This window comes from Panthera tigris, chromosome X (genome assembly GCF_018350195.1).
Source record: "Panthera tigris isolate Pti1 chromosome X, P.tigris_Pti1_mat1.1, whole genome shotgun sequence".
NCBI lineage: Eukaryota > Metazoa > Chordata > Mammalia > Carnivora > Felidae > Panthera > Panthera tigris.
In genome coordinates this window covers 125,341,081-125,356,448 of record NC_056677.1, presented here as the reverse complement: position 1 = coordinate 125,356,448, position 15,368 = coordinate 125,341,081, and positions in this window count along the sequence as shown.

The following is a 15,368-nucleotide window of genomic DNA, read 5'->3' as shown; positions in this document are numbered from 1 at the left end:
AGATGGGTACGGATAGGAGCAGTGATGGGTTCCTCCCATGGGCCCGCCTGCCAGGCAGGGCCCCCCCGCCCCCGGCCTCAGCTGCCCTTCTCTCCCCTGGCTGGCAGTGGGGTGTGGTGGGACAGCGTGGTGGGACAGGCGTACAGCCCCACCTGATCTTCTTGTGGCTCCGACGCAGCCCCTGCAGCCCCCTGAGGCCCCCGAGGCCCCGGGGGACGGCCCGCGGCTGGTTGCTATCCAGCAGCGGCCCGGTCAGGGAGGCGCGAAGGCCGAGGAAGCACACACCAGGGACGCCGCCGGTGCACAGGCTTTCGCGGGACAGGGACAGGGACAGGAACTCCAGGCCTGGCTTCGTGTGCGCAAACGCGTAGCCGGGGACGCGCTCGTGCGGTTGTGGTGCGGTGGCAGGCGCCGAAGGCCCCGTGGCGGAAGGAAGGCACGTGCACCAGCGGGTCGTGGGACAGGTCGAGGGTCTCCAGCTTCCTGCAGGATGGGTGTTCAGGTGTGGGGTGAGCCGGTGGTGCCCAGGAGGAACCGCAGCCACAGCCGAAGCCGCAAATCAAGGTGCCTGGTCCACACCCAAGAAGAGAGTGGGCATTGGCTCCCAGGTGGCAGAGGCCACCAGAGCTCCCAACCGTCGGGAAGGGCCGGGAGGCCAGCTGCAGCCTGACCGTGAGTCAGGCCAGGCCCTGTCTGGCTTCTGCGTCCTCCTCTGTCTGAAGAGGCTGGGAAAAGGGGATCTGGGTGGGGCCCTTCCCGGTTCACCACAGGGCTCGTGAGGCCAGCGTCCTCCCACTCCTTCCCCCGCCTCGGGGGCTCCTAAAACGTCCAGGGGACAAAGCAGTGCAGATACAGGTGCTGGCCCACTTCAGTCTGTCTCCACTCTGCCCCGCTCAGCTCCAGAGCCCTTTCCTCTCGTCCCTACACTCTCTCGTCCTCTTCCTGTCTCATTCAGCCTGATCAGCAGAAGACGGATGGGGACGGAGAGAAAACTAAGGCTCCCAGGGGCCGCGGCTGGGGACCCTGAGGGATCAGGGAAGCAGGCGGTGCAGCTTGGGTGGACGTCAGCCCAGGTCACTCCACGCGGGCTGTGACATCCCCAGCTCCTGTGGGCAGGGCCAGCCCTTTGGCCTTGGGGCCCATGCCGCCCCTCAGCCCACGGGGGCTGGGGCTCCAGGGCTTCCGCCTTGCCAGCGGAGGGGCCCCCTCCTCTTCCACCAGCCAGAGGAAAGCGGGGCGGTGCCAGCAGGCCTTGACCGGCCGCCGGCCCCCTGCCCAGTCCCCGTGGTGGGAGTGGAACAGCGGCTGGGAGGCCCCTCCCTAGGCTGCTGTCTGCTTTCCTTTGCCCCCTTGGCAAGGGGGGGGGGGAGGAAAAAAGAATAATTAAACCCAAACGTCCTGGTAACATTTTCCTGGAACATGAGGGTACAGGGCGGGAGGCTCTGGTCCCTGGAATGTACGGTTGGAGTGTCTGTTGACCCTTGCCTACCACCCCCTGCCCTGCCATGGCGGTCACCAGACCCCACGGATTGTACTTCCCAGCCCTCCTGCTGCTTGCTCCCAGGACCACGTCCTTACTCCTTAGGCAGTGCCTGTAAGAGCCGAGTCTCCTCCAGGATCCCTTCTGCTGGCACCTCCACCCAGTTGTCCAAACCAGATCATAAGGACTCATTCTGGACCCTTCCCGTAGTGGGGTGAATAGTAGCCCCCAAATATACGTCTGCCCCGAACTTGTCAACATGACCTTATTTGGCAAAAGGGTCTTTGCCTATGTAAGCGAAGGATCTCAAGACGAGCTCATCCTGGATTAGGGAGGGCCCTAAATTCAATGACAAGTGTCCTTATAAGAGACAAAAGAGGACAGACACAGAGACACACAGAGGAAAAGGCCATGTGACAACGGAGGCCAACACTAGAGTGGTGTGGTCATAAGCCAAGGAACACGCGGGGCCACCAAGCTGGAAGAGGCGAGGAAGGATTGTGCCCTAGAGCCTGTGGAGGGAGTGTGACCCTGTCAACGCCTCGATTTTAGACTTCGGGCCTCCAGAGCTGTGGGAGTAGAAATCTCTGTTATCTTAAGCTACCCCGTATGTGGCATTTGTCTGGTATGCCCCAGGACACCCACACGCTGTTCTTTCCCGTGCCCACCACCTCTTCCATGCACCTTCCTGCCCTGTCACCTCCTAGCTGATCTCATTCTGGCCAGTTCCCGCTGCCCCTGCTGCCCCTTTGTCCCTGCCCACGCCACCTCCCAGGGGAGCTGGCTGGGGGCCTACAGGGCAATTCCCAGCAAAGGAAGGGGTTTCTGTGGCTTTGGGGATCTTGCTGGGTGGGAGGGACAGAGGAAACTCTTGGAGTAGCAGGTGGGTGGCTCAGGGCCCAGGTCACCTTGAGCCCTGAGCAGGGAGGCAGATGACCCAGGTGACCCACCTGAGACCAGGCCCGAAAGCAATGGAGCCACCCCTCCTTGTGACTCTCTGGGTCCTTCTGAGTGAATCCTCCCTCTCGGGCATCTGTGTGCCCGTCGGGGTAAAGCTCACGCAGTGCCAGGGTGGGCGGCAGCGCTCTCAGAAGGTCAATCCAAGCATGGGGTGACAGGAGGTCCTCCCAGAGCACCAGTACGCCGAGTCTGTGGTTCAGCAAGCCCTCTGTCGCCTCCTTGACGACACTGGTGCCCAGGTACAGCTCCTAGGGCCGGGGCTGAGGGTGAGGGTGAGGGGCCCACCTGCCTGGTCTGGCTCCCTATCCCCTTGCAGGTGTCGCCATGTCTGTCCCTCTCAGGGCCATGGCCATCTTGCAGAGGATCCCAGCAACACCTGCCAGCTGTGCCAGGGCTCCTCACAGCCTCAAAGAGCACCATCCAGCACAGGGGGGCCAGGTGGCCCAGGGCGGGCCTGAGCCTTGTTCAGGGACACCCAGAAGGTCCAAGACGGTCCTCAAGGTCCAAGACGGTCCTCAAGGCCCGACTGTGGGCCTCAGGAAGGTTAGGTCAGTCAGAGGAGAGGCCCTCTGGCTCCGAGGCTCTGTGGGTTTATCTTTAAAACTATCCTCATGGGCAGCTGTACCCACTGGCTCACCTGCAGGGAGGCTGGCAGGCCAGGTAGGATGGTCCGCAGACAGTTTCAGTCCAGCCCCGGATAGAGCAGGCTGTGTAGGGGTTGAAAGGCCAGGGATGAGATGTTGCCATCCTGCGGCTGTTTCCCTTCCACCTCCAGCGTCAGCAGCCGGCTGAGCCCTGCAGGGCGGGTGGGCGGAGGGGCATGTGACCTGACTGCAGGGGTCTGGGGGCCCCCTGGGAACTCCCTGTGTAGCTCCTAGAGGCCAGGGCCACTGTCCCAGCCAGTCCTCCCTCCTCTGTCCTCCAGCCAGGCTGCCCCGGGCGGCCTTCCCCTCGCCCGCACTTCTCCTCTGCCTCACCAACCGCCCCCCCCCCCGCCCCCTGCCCCCCTTCCCAGGCCTGGCTTTGTCAACCCCTGCCCCCAGGGCCCACCCCCACACTCTGAAAGCTGCTGCAGGGCTGGCACTGTGCACAGAGAGTTCCCATCCAGCTTCAGCCGTGTCAGATTCTGGGGGGCAGGGGAAGAGGGGGCTGGGGACCACGGTGCCACTAGGCAGGCTAGGCCTTCTGGGCATGGCTTTGGGCTGATTCTGCCCGAGGGACACCTATCTGGTTGCACTGCGGCTTGGAGCAGGTCTGTCTGCGGGTTTTGAGAATCGCTGCTCGGTTTCTCCCAGAACTTCTTGTGGGGACGCAAGGATTCCTTGTGGGGGCCCGAGGATCCGCGCTGCTCTCCACACCCAGTTGTGGACCGTGTTGTCCCAAATCACTGAAGCCCACCATGCTGGGTGGTCTGTGCAGTGCCTCCTGCGGGCCTGATCCCCCCAGGCAGGGTGGGGAGAGGCGCGGTGGCCGCCTGGAGCCATCTCAGACCTGCCGGCCCTCCTCCCGGGAGCACAAGCGGAAGGGTGCTGCACACCTTGAAGGCACAGGGGTGCAGGCCTTGGGCATCCAGCTTGTTCTGACTCAGGTCCAGCCGCCGCAGATTTGGCAGCCCAGGGAACGTGCGGGATGGGATCTTGGCCATTTCATGCTCTGTGCAGACACAGGGCAGCTGGACTCCGCGCTCCCTTGTCCCCCTCCCCTCTGCCACTCGGTGCCTCCCCAACATGGACCGGAGGAGCTGGCTCTTGGGCATCGGGGCATCTTCTCACTGCTAACCGGGACGCACATGTAGGTGGGCCATTTCCAGGCATAGCGATGCTGCAGCCACAGTGGCCGAGGACCCACTAGAGGAGAACCCCAAGTGCGTGGCCTTCTTACTCCTGCCACAAGGGTGAGTGTGGAGGAAAGGGGTCACCGACCTGCCAGGTGGAGCATGGCTAGGCCAGGGTCAGTCAGGGCAGGGACGTGTTTCATCTTGACATTGCTGCGGGTGATGGCTTCCTGGGTCAGGAGGCAGGAGGCCAGCAGGGATGGCATGGCCTGCTGTGAGGTGCCCAGGTCCGTGAACCCGTGCTTGTGCCTGCCTCTAGGCCTTTTTTGCCCGTGGCCTGTGGTCTTCTTGGTGCCGCGGCCACCTTGGCCTTGGCCATGATCCTTCTTTCGATGCCGGCCCCCTGAGCCAGGTTGGTGGAAGGCCCCTAGAGGACAACAGACACAGCCCCAGCCTGGTCATGTAGCAACAGGGGCCTGCTGAGGGACAGGAGCTCGCCCGGGGCCCTGTACGCAGGGCCACTCAGCTTGGGCACACTGACAGCAGGGTGGGGGCCCGAGAGGCTGGTGACGCTGGTATGATTGGGAGATGTGTGACCAAGCCTCAGCCACTTGAGATTCAGGCACAGCCCCATCACCCCCTGCAGGCTCCATCTGGGGGCTACCTGTCCTGGCCGGTTCTCACCTTTGGGGGGCCTTCTGGGCTTTGGGCCCTATCGCCTGGGTGCCTGGCCTCCTGCCTTCCTGCCCTGGCCCTCCGTGTTGGCCACTGTCCCTTCTTGGGCTCGGGAGGCCCCACTGGCCTGAAAGGGTCTGAGCTTGGTGACCTGGGGCCTTGCTTCAGCCCTCATTTTGGCTATGGCCTGTGGCTGGGCCTGCTTGCTGCTGGGCCCCTTGTTGTGACCCCACTCCTGCTCCCAGGCTGTTCGGGGTGACTCCTCCCTCTGAGCCAGCTTTGGCCTGCAGGGGCCTTCGAGCTGGGTGCTGGGGGCTGGGCGGGGGCTTTGTGGGCTCCTTCCTTGGAAGTGGGTTGCACCTGTGGCTGGTCCAGGCCACGGTTCCCGAAGGTGGGTCGCACCTGATCTGCAGAAGGAGCCAGTGTGGGCTCAGTTGGCTGGGACCCCTGTGTGGCTGAGGCCACACCTCCTTCCTTAGTGGGGAGACCAGTCACAGGCTGGTCCACCTCCCTCCTCTCTCTGCCTAGGCCTCACTTCTGCCTCTCTCTCCTGCCCTCAGGACTTTGCAGCCTTCTGTCATAGACCCCCCACCCCTGCCGCTCCCAGGCTACCAAGTATCAGAGACTCCTTGGTCTCCCGCACGCCTTTTCATAGCCCCAGAGTGGGGGACCCCAAGCACGAGAGAGAAATAGAGAGAGAGAGAGAGAGAGAGAGAGAGAGAGAGAGAGAGTGAAACAGTGCTGCTCAATGTCACAAGCAGGCCAGTGGCCAGCGGGTCACCCTGCCTGCCTCCTTCCTCTCTAACACATGGTGACATTGACCATGGGCCTCCCTTGCAGATCCTGCTATCTGCGGGGGGTGGGGGCCTGGGCCCACCCACTGCTTCTCTCATCCCGCCCTCAGGCCTTGGGGTGGGGCGGCCAAGTACGGTGCCAACCACTGGCATATGGGACGAAGGTCACACCATAGCTGGTCTACTGGGGCCCATTATGCCATCCCACCCAAGCCCTGAGTCCGCCACTTTCAGCCTCCCACACTTCTCCAGGTCTCCTCAGTAGGACTCGGGGCAGCTGGCTCCCCAACCAGCAAAGCTGGATCCGTTATTCCAGCCCCATCTGCTGGGGCCCCTCCTAGGGGGGTGTCTTTCCTCCCCCTGCCCTCACCCTGGGCTACAGGCACCAGGCCTCCCAGAGTCTGTAACTCCTCCTTGCCCTCCAGAGAGGGTTCCCTGAGGCCCCTGGGTCCCTCCTAGCTCCTGCTGAAACCCTCAAGGTGAGTACCAGGCGGGCAGCCTTGGGGTGACCAGCTTTCTCTCCTGCACCAGCCTCAGGGTTGGGGGGGGAATTCTAATAACAAGGCAGACTGCTCCCCGCTTGCCAGAGTCTTCCTGCTGGTGCCACCTACTCACCGTTGGGGGGCCCTGGCTGGCTGGGCGGTGGCGGCTGTAAGGTCGGCATGCGCATGGGAGTCGGCGGTGCCTGCCTGGCCAGGACCCCTCCAGGGCAGCACCCCACCCAAAGAGCCGGGACTGGAACATCATACTCTTCATGGCCACTTCTCTTGGGCCGTGCAGGCCTCCTGGGCCCAGAGAGGGCGTGAATAGCTGGGAGAGGTGAAAGCGGTAGCCACAGCAGGATGGGACACGAGCAGTCCCGCTCCCTAGGTTCTTGGCCCTGGCGGCAGTGCTCCGAGCCTCCCTGACCCAGCCCTCCCCCAGGAAGGCCCCCCCCAAACAAATACCCTCCTACCCTTGCCCCCAACTTCCCCCAACGTCCTCTTTTCCCACCTGAAGAGAAAGAGAGATTGAGTTTTTCTTGGACTTGAGTGTTCTTGGTCTCTTGCTGTAAGGCCCGCGTTTATTCTCCACTGGACCAGGCCCAGTGGCCCCCATGAATGGGGTTTCTGTCTGCACACACAGTGGGCCTGTGAGGCCCACCACAGGGCAAGCCGCCCACCCCAGGCTGCCAGGTCCTCCGTCCATGGCCGGGAAAGGAGAGGGGCCGGGCCTTGCAAGCAGCAGGCCTCAGGGCCTCCTGGGTCCCCGGGATAGGGGGCAGGTGCCAGGGCCGCCTGGAACCTGCCAAGCCTGTGGGCTTCTGCCATGGGCGCCAGTGCTGAGGCCTCCCAATTCCGGAGGAAACCACACTTGGGCAGAGTTAGGGTGGCGAGCATGGACCCCAGCCCTTGGGGCTCCAGTGCCACCTGGGCACAAGGCCCGCCTCAGGCTGGTCCCCCTTCCAGCTCCCTGACTACCTCTAGGCAGCTCCCTTCCCTCCAGACCTCCATTTTCTCCTCTGGAAAAAGTCGGTGGCGGGGACAGTTACCCGTCCTGCAGCCTCCCTAGCTGTGCCACCACCCCCACTGTAAACTGCGTGTGAACCAGGGGCTGCCGGGTCCCAGTGTGACCACCGTCATCGGGCACTCCCAAGATGCCTCTAGGCCTCACGCCTCCCCTCTTGGTCAGAGGGACACCTGTGGACCAGGGGGAAAGGAAGCCGGGCCCGAGGGAAGGGGCCATGGGGCGGAGCGTGAGCCGAAGAAGGGGGTATCTGACCACAGGCCTCCGGGCCAACCCTCAGAGGGCCCCAGCCCCAGGCCCCGCTATGAGAGCCGAGGGCGGGCGGGTGGGGGCTGGCAAAGAGGCCCCGTCTCACCACATGGCTTTTTGGGGCCAGCTTTGAGGAAGCTTTTCCTACAGCTCTGTCCAGCGTTGACTTATGTTTGGAAGCAATCTGAAAAAATGAGTTAATTGTGGGCAAGGCTTGGGTGGAGGGGAGAGGGGGAAACTGGGGGAGGGTGCAGGGAGGGGGGAGCAGGGCCAAGAAGGGCCATCTGGAAGGAGCTTCCCACCACCATCTGGGGTTCCAGGTCTCTGTCCAGGGCTACGGGGCTGGGGGTGGTGTGAGATGCAGGAGGGGGTGGGGGTGGGTCAGGGCGGAAGTCTCCAGCAAGAGGGTCTTCACCGGGCTCCTCAGCATTCGCACGCTTGCGCCTTTGCCCTCAAGGAGCCCCCGTGCCAGCTCACAGTCCCATATGAAGCACACGGGGGCCGCTGGCACCCTCTCCCTTCTCCCATCCAGGGCTCTGGTTTATGGCCTGAATCTGGGACTGTGCCACACACAGACTAGAGACAGAGACTGTCTGTGGACTGAGCATGAGCAACTACGTTGGGAGCCAGAGATGAAGCCATCAGTGTGCCTGTGTGGCCCTGGGGGACACAGGATGTCCTGAGCTGGTGGTCTGCTAAGGCTCTGGGGGGCAGGAGCACTCAGGCAATGGAGGCTGCAGGTGTGGCGGGGATCCTGGAAGTCTGAGTGCTCCCAGCCTCCCCAGTACAGAGAAGGAACCAAGAGGGGGGTAGGGCTTGCCCAGGTCAGATGCTGGAGGCTGGGCCTCCTGTCTCCCGGTCCAGGCATTGCCTGAGGAGGGGTAGGACCCTTCCCAAAGTGGGCCCCTGGAGTCTGACCGGGACTGTGGCAGGAGCCCTTGCTTTGACCCTCCCCCTGCCTGGGGATAGATTCTGGAATCCTGGCCCCCAACCCATTTCCCCTGTTCGTGCCGCTCCCCAGGCGCTGACTAAACATCCTGCCATCTGGTTCCCATTAGCTGGGCTGGGGGTGGGAGGAAGCCTGCTCCCAGGTTTCTCTGGCACAGCAGTCTGGAGGAGGGAGGGACCCCGCTTCTACCCACCTAGGCAGGAAGGGGCGAGGCCTGGGCCCTCTCAGTTCCCCAGCTCCCGTGGAGTTCTGTCCTGCTGTCCTTCCTGCGCTGGGGACCCAGTGGCCACCTGGCCACCTATTCTGGTCAGTCTTGGGGCACCTGGACATCATGGGGACCTTGAGAAAACTCCCAGAGAGCAAAGCCAGCTTGCAGGGGTGGGGGGTGCTCAGCAGAACCTGAGGTGCTCTCCCACGCCCACCCCTCCTACACACAGAGCTCACTCGTGGACTTGGGCTGGGACAGGCAGGGCCCCCGGCCAACACTAACCCTGGGCCTAGTGTCTGGAGCGCGGGGTGGGAGGGGTGTCGGGATTTTCCAGGAACTAGGGATACAGCCTGGGGGTTGCTGGAAAGAGTTTTGGGCTCACGGCTCTGCCCTGGACAGACTGGCCATGTGATGTCGGGAGCGAGTCTCTGTGCTCAAGGCCTCGGTCTTTCCGTCTTAATGTGGTGGGTGTGGGCTCCTTACAGAGTTCTAGAATCTGAGGTTGCTTCTAGCTGCACAACCCTGGGATTCTACGGGCAAGGAACGGACTCCTGGTTCTTCTCCTCCTGCCCTTACCTTCCACGTGGCCCACTGTCCACACACTCGTGCACACCCAGGCGCACACATACCTTCATCAGTTGGGGCTCCAATCGGTGGCCGGGAGGATGCCAAAGCAACACCCCTCATCTCTCAGGCCTCCTCAGAACTGCACAGCTGAGAGCTCTCCTCCCATCAAGGGAGGATTGGAAAATGGATTCTTCGCTCGGGGAACATTCCTGAGCCCCTGCTGTGGGCCGGGCCCCACGCGGGAGCCACACAGCCACCTCCCCTGTGCTCCCCCGGCTGGCCGTGTAGTGGGGGAGCACAGGGACCCCCATCAGAAGGAAAGAGACTGGCCGCGGTGACTGGAGGGACAGGGGATCAGATGAGGACTGTGAGACAGTGACATCTGGGCGGAGATGTGAATGAAGAGCAGAAAGCCTCGCAAGCAGAGCTCCAGCAGAGTCCTCCCCACGGGAAGGATGGCCAGAGCAAGGCCGCGAGGCAGAAAGGGGTGTGGCCCAAGTTGAGAACCAGCAGGCCGAGTGAGGGGTGAGGCTGGGAAGGGCAGGAGGGCTAGCTTGATAGGGCAGTCTATGGATGGCGGGCCGATCTCGCCTATAACCTTGAAGGAAACAGGGAGCCACCGTGGACTTCTGAGCAGAGGAGTCACATGATCTGACTTCCATTATAAAACGATCTCACAGGCTGCAGGCCGGAGCACAGACTTGGTGGGGCCATGAGGGAGAAGAGGCAGGCAGGGCAGAGGCAGCTAGGGGAGGCAGTCTGGGGGAGAGGGGAAGGTGGCTGGCTCCAGGTAGACGCTGCCGGTGGCGGAAGGGCTGAGGGGGGAGTGAGCCTGGGGCAGAAGCTCAGGAATCTACCTCACGATCCGGTCAGGTGTGAGGTTGGTGAGGAGACAGCCAGGCGGTGATATCTAGAAGGCAGTTCCGTGGATGAATCTGAAGCTCGGGGCCAAGATCTGGGCTGCTGGTCCAGCCCTCCCTCTATCTGTTATTTGATAAGTGCGTCAAGCCCCCACTATAGACCAGGCCTTCTGCAAGGAACCACGGAGGGACAGTGGCTCTGCAGCCAAAGACACACCCTTGGGGTGACCGTGGGAATAAGGGAACAGCCCTGTCCTTGAGTCTTCCATTTCGTGTTCAAGTAACATGGAAACCAGCGCTGACGTGTGTGCCTGTGTGCAGGTGCAAACACACGTGGGTGCCCGGCTCTGTCGATGGGAAAGTGTGGCACGCACTCTCAGGGTGCACGCTCACACATCTAGAGTATATAAAGAAAGGTGCAGGGGCCTTTTTCCCCTTCAAGCTTTGAGAAGAAAAAAAGCCAAACTTTCTGTGCCCTCTTCCTGTTGCCAGCAGTTTCTTCCCCAGAGAAAACCCATCTTGTTTTAATGCCATTAAAACCTCAGAGGATCTGGTCCCAATTAAACAACTTTTTTTGCAGATGCTTTTGTGAGCACTAAATACATCAGCCCATCCAGAGACCTGGTGTTCCTGAGTGAGTGAAGGAGGAGGGAGGACAAGAGGTAAGGGGAGGGCAAGAGAGACAGAGACAGAGAGAGGCAGAGAGACAGAGAAAGGAGAAGGAGGGAAGGGGAACACAGAACCCCGAGCAGGACCACGATGGCTGCGGATGGGGTGGTGGGGAGCGAGGTGCACTGGCAGTCAGGTAGAGGGGCCATCACCTTCAGCTTCCCCGGGGGAAGGTGCCTGTAGAAGGTGGGCCGGAGGGGGTGGAGTGCAACAAGGGGGCCTTTGGGGCACAAAGGTCCCAGGAGGCTGCTGCGGCCGGGTTGAGGGAGCACGGCCACGCCGAAAACTCAGTTGGTTCCTACCAATAACTTGGGCCCCGCTCGACTGCCAGGTGGGCATTGAGGGGCCTCAGGCAGGGAGCAAGGCTGGGTGCCAGCTGGAGGCCTGGCACCGGGAAGACGAGGCTGAGCGCCCCTCCCCCGCCTGGCCCTCCGGAGTGGGCACGGTCGTGTTCCAGTCCTGGCGCCTGCATCTCCAGCTCCAGACGCATGTGACTCAGCCCTGCTGGCTTTGCCAAGCCGTCTAGACCCGAGTGTCTCCCTACGGAGGGGGCCATCCCGCCCGCCATTTCCTCTTCTGCTGCCTGGGGCGACTGAGCCCCCACACGCGTGTGGGGCCGCCCCCTCCCCCGCCCCTCCGCCCCTGCCTCCACTGAGCACTGTCGTCAGCACAGCGCGGCCACCCCCCACCCCTCACCAGGGCGGCACATCGCATCGCGGCCTGGGCCGCTGCAGATGGGGAGCATGAGACCTGGAGCTGGGATCCCAAAGGCCTCCAGGGGCCCCCCTCCCCACCCCATTTTTAGAGCCTGGCTCAAGAAGGAAAGTGAAGACCCTGACCATGGCCCCCCCCCCTCCCCCGCACTCGACGTTGTTCATTCTCACCCCCGGATCTATGGGGGCTAGGATCAGCCTCACGAGTCATGGGTCCACCCCCAAATACGCAGCCTGGCTCCGTCTACACCCCCAGAAATGCCTGCAGAGGGGACGGACCTCACAGACCCTAGGAGTAGTCTGAGATCTGATCTGGGTTCTAGGCATGTGAAGTGTGCCCTTGCAGGACGCTGTGGCCTCGGAAGTCCCAGCGTCCCCTCGGCTCTGAGGGCCCCTCAGCAGCGGGAGGTGAGGCCGAGGCTCTGAATCAGGAGGCCTAAGGCAGGCCGAGGTTTCCTTAGTGTTCCTGTGGGCAGGGAGCCAGCTGCCCCTGCCTTCTATTGCCATGGTCCCTTCCCCAGCACAGGGACCAGAAAGGATAGGAAGAGGAATGCCAAGTTCCCAGGACAGCCTCCCCACCCTCATGTGCCAGACTCTCGGTGTCCACACAGAGGTGTAGAATGACAGCATTCTCGAATGGATGGTCATCAGTCAGCTCCTAGGTTGACAGCCTCATCCACCCAGTACTTGTGGCAGGCTCACATCTGTCGGGCCCGTAGTGGCAGCTCTGGAGTCCTCTGGACTTACTAGACTCCAGTAGTGTGTGTGCTTGGCCAGGCGAGTCCCCAGGGCCCTGAGGTGGGTGAATGACAGCCACCTGAAAGAGAGTCAACATCACCCTTGTTCCAGGAGCCCTTTAGGCCTCGTGGCCCATGTGGCAGTTTGGGGTCTCTGCAGTCTTTGTGGCTCCTCCGGGTCTCATTTGCAAAAGCCCTTACTTTCTGGTTTTCCAGCCCCCTTCCCACCTGTGAAGACGGCTCGTTTTGAGCAGGCTCCCGGCTGGCATGCATGTTGTGGGCTGGCTTCGAGACCTGGGCACAAGGGTGGGCGGTGACCCACAGCCCAGTGCGGTGGGGTAGCTCGGTCAGGGGCAGAAGAATGAGGCTGGGGAAGGAGGAAGGGGAGAGGGAGGGGCAGAGAAGGCAGCCTTCGCCTCGCCTGTGGAAAGTCTGCACCTCAGACCATCCTCAGCCTGACCTCGTTACCCTGTCTCATTTCGCCCCCAAATCCAGAGTCAGGAACGGCCACTTACTTCTCCCACGGGGTGGAGAAGAACTGAATTCTTCCTCCGAAATGTCACACACATTCGTCACTTGCCTTTTCTCCAAGAGCCTGCCTTTGGTGCTCACCAGGGGACGTGGCGAGGAGTCTTTCCATCTCTTCCTACTGGGGAGGAGGAGGGGGGTGAGGAGAGAGGGAGTTAGAGGGGGCCTCCGTCCCTCAAAGGCACCCCTCTTTCGGGGGCAGGAGTTTCTAGGGAACAAGGCCTTCGGCCCCTGTCAGATGCAGCAGAAGCCAGTCTGCTTTCTCTTCCTTGATGGAGAGGCAAACCTTTGAACTCCAGCTTCCTGTGATTGGCGGTGTCTGCTGGGGGAGGGGGGCCTTGGTTAAGGCTCCCCCCGAGCCCTGGGGTCTGTTGCTAAGGACGGCTTGAACATTGCAGTGGAGATGCTCTCACGGACCCTCCTGTTGCCGGATGTCCTGCATACCTCCCGCCAACAGCTGCTGCCCCAGGGCAGGGAGGCCAGTGGGTGAGGGCATCTGCTTGGCTTACGTTTCTGTGCCCACTGCACAAGGCGAGGTGCCTCACGTGGCTGACCGCCTTGGCCTCCACTGCCCGCCAGCCCATCCCTGGTACAGTGGGGCCAGTGCCTGTCAACTGGCCTCATTTTCCAACCTGTTTTCCAAGTACTGACACATGGCTGAGGCCCCGCTGGGACCCATGGCCAAGTTTCCCCCACGATCAGGAGATTGGCTCTTGTTGCGCGAAGTGCCTAGGTCCGCCTGGGGACCCGCACTCTCCACTGACCCCCTACCCCTACCCAACCCCCTCCTAGGTGGATGCGTCCTTCAGCCTCATTTTTGGCCCCTGATGCACCAAAGCCTCCTTCCTAGACAGGCGATTTGGGCAGGAGTGCCCTTCAGAGGGCTGCACTCTCCTTCTTTACTCTAGTTATCCACCCTTTCACATCCCTACCCACCTCTCTGGGCTTGCACACCTCCCAAGACAGGGAGTGCTCTCCCTTTCCAGGCAGCCAGCCAGTGTTTAGACAGTGTCTTCTGGGAGAGGTGCTTCCTTGTGTTGAGCTTGAGTCCAAGTTTCCAGACGCTTCTACCAGCTGGCCCCTTCTTTCCCCCCTCCCTGAGGGGCCCAGCAGCCTCTGTTCCCAGCCCAGCCTCCAGCCTTTCCAGTGGAGGAAGCTTGGGAGGCACCATGATTTAGGGGTGGTGTGCACAGGGAGGCTGCGGCCTGCTGCTGTGTCTTCAGCAGCCATCTCCGCGAGCTGAGGGCCAGCCAGCACGTCCCTCATGGAGGGGGATGGACCCCTTGACCTCTCAAGATGGTTTTCTTCCTTCGAGGCCCTGCCAACCCCTCCACATCCCACCCCATGCCATGGACAGAGCTGCTGAGTTTGGGGAAGGGCTGCTTAGAGGAGTACTGGCTCCATCGGGCTGGGTGGAGAAGGGGAATTTTCTTCCAGAATACACAGGAGCTGGTTTCTTCCTGATCCGTAGGAGCAGAGGATATGGGGAGGGTGGGGGAGGCCGCCACACTGCTGTGGTTTCTCCCGCCAAATTCCCCAGTCCTAGGAAAGATCCACAGAAAAACCCACAAGAATTTGAATGTCTGAGCTGGAGCTGTGATTGAAATGAAATTTTTAAAAAAGAAAGAAAGAAAAACAAAAACAAAAAGAGACAAAAAAAAAAAAACAAAACCCAAAACACCCAAAGCCCCTATAGCCTTCAGCTGCCAGAAGGGCCCAAGGCAGCAGCCATGCTGGACAGGGGAAGGGGCCTTGTGGTGCCCTGCGTGTCTCTTCAGCTCAGTTCCAAGGTGCTGGGTCCTCAGAATAGCTTGCAATTCCAAAGCATTCAGTAGGGAATCAGGCCCTGCCCCCACAAAGTCGGGCTGGGGTCTTTTTCTGTTAACTTACACTCTTGCGTCCCCCCGCCTCCTGGGACAGAGCTGAGAGCCCTTGGCTGTCACTCAGATGACTGCAGTTGTGTCCTGTCAGGGCCCTGGGTCTCCCTGTCTCTAGACTTGCCTCTTGATCCCTGTCTCCAGAACGTGGCCAGACAGGGCACAGAGGAGGGAGAGGCTCCGGACAGGATGGAGCTGACAGCAGCTGCCCGCCTCGTCTGAACAACAGGTCGCAGGGATGGGGGCGTTGGAGGTCTGGGGGCAGATGGGTGGTGAAATTTCATGCCAGACTCATTGAGTTTGAGGGCTGTGAGAGATACTAAGAAATTTACAAGTGGACAGGGAGGGAAGGAGCCACAGAACCTTCCAGGAAGATGAAAGAGAGCCGGGGAGGAGGTGGGGGAGGTAGCAGGGCCCAGCATAATAGTGAACATTTACACAGTGCTTTGTACGTGCCAGGCATTGTCAGAGGAATTATTCTCTCATTGCAACCCAATGAGGTAAGCGCTCTCGTCATTTCCCATTAGGTGAGGGCAAGGAGGCATGGAGAGATTGGGTAGGCTGCCCAAAGTGATCCAGCTAGTGAGTCGTGGGGCCGGATTGGAGCACAAGAAACGTCCCTCTAGCTGCAGCCGTGAGCGTGGGAAACGGGAGCTAGAACCCCGCGCGGGGAGCGGGATGCTCAAGTCCCAGTTACGTCCCACCCACAAGGCGCCTCTCCATCCTCGAGAGGACAACCCGCCCAAGGCAGGAGCGCCCTCTCCCGGACAAGGCTCGCCCGGACGCCTCCTCCGCCCAGACAGCTAGCAGAGGGGGCCAGAG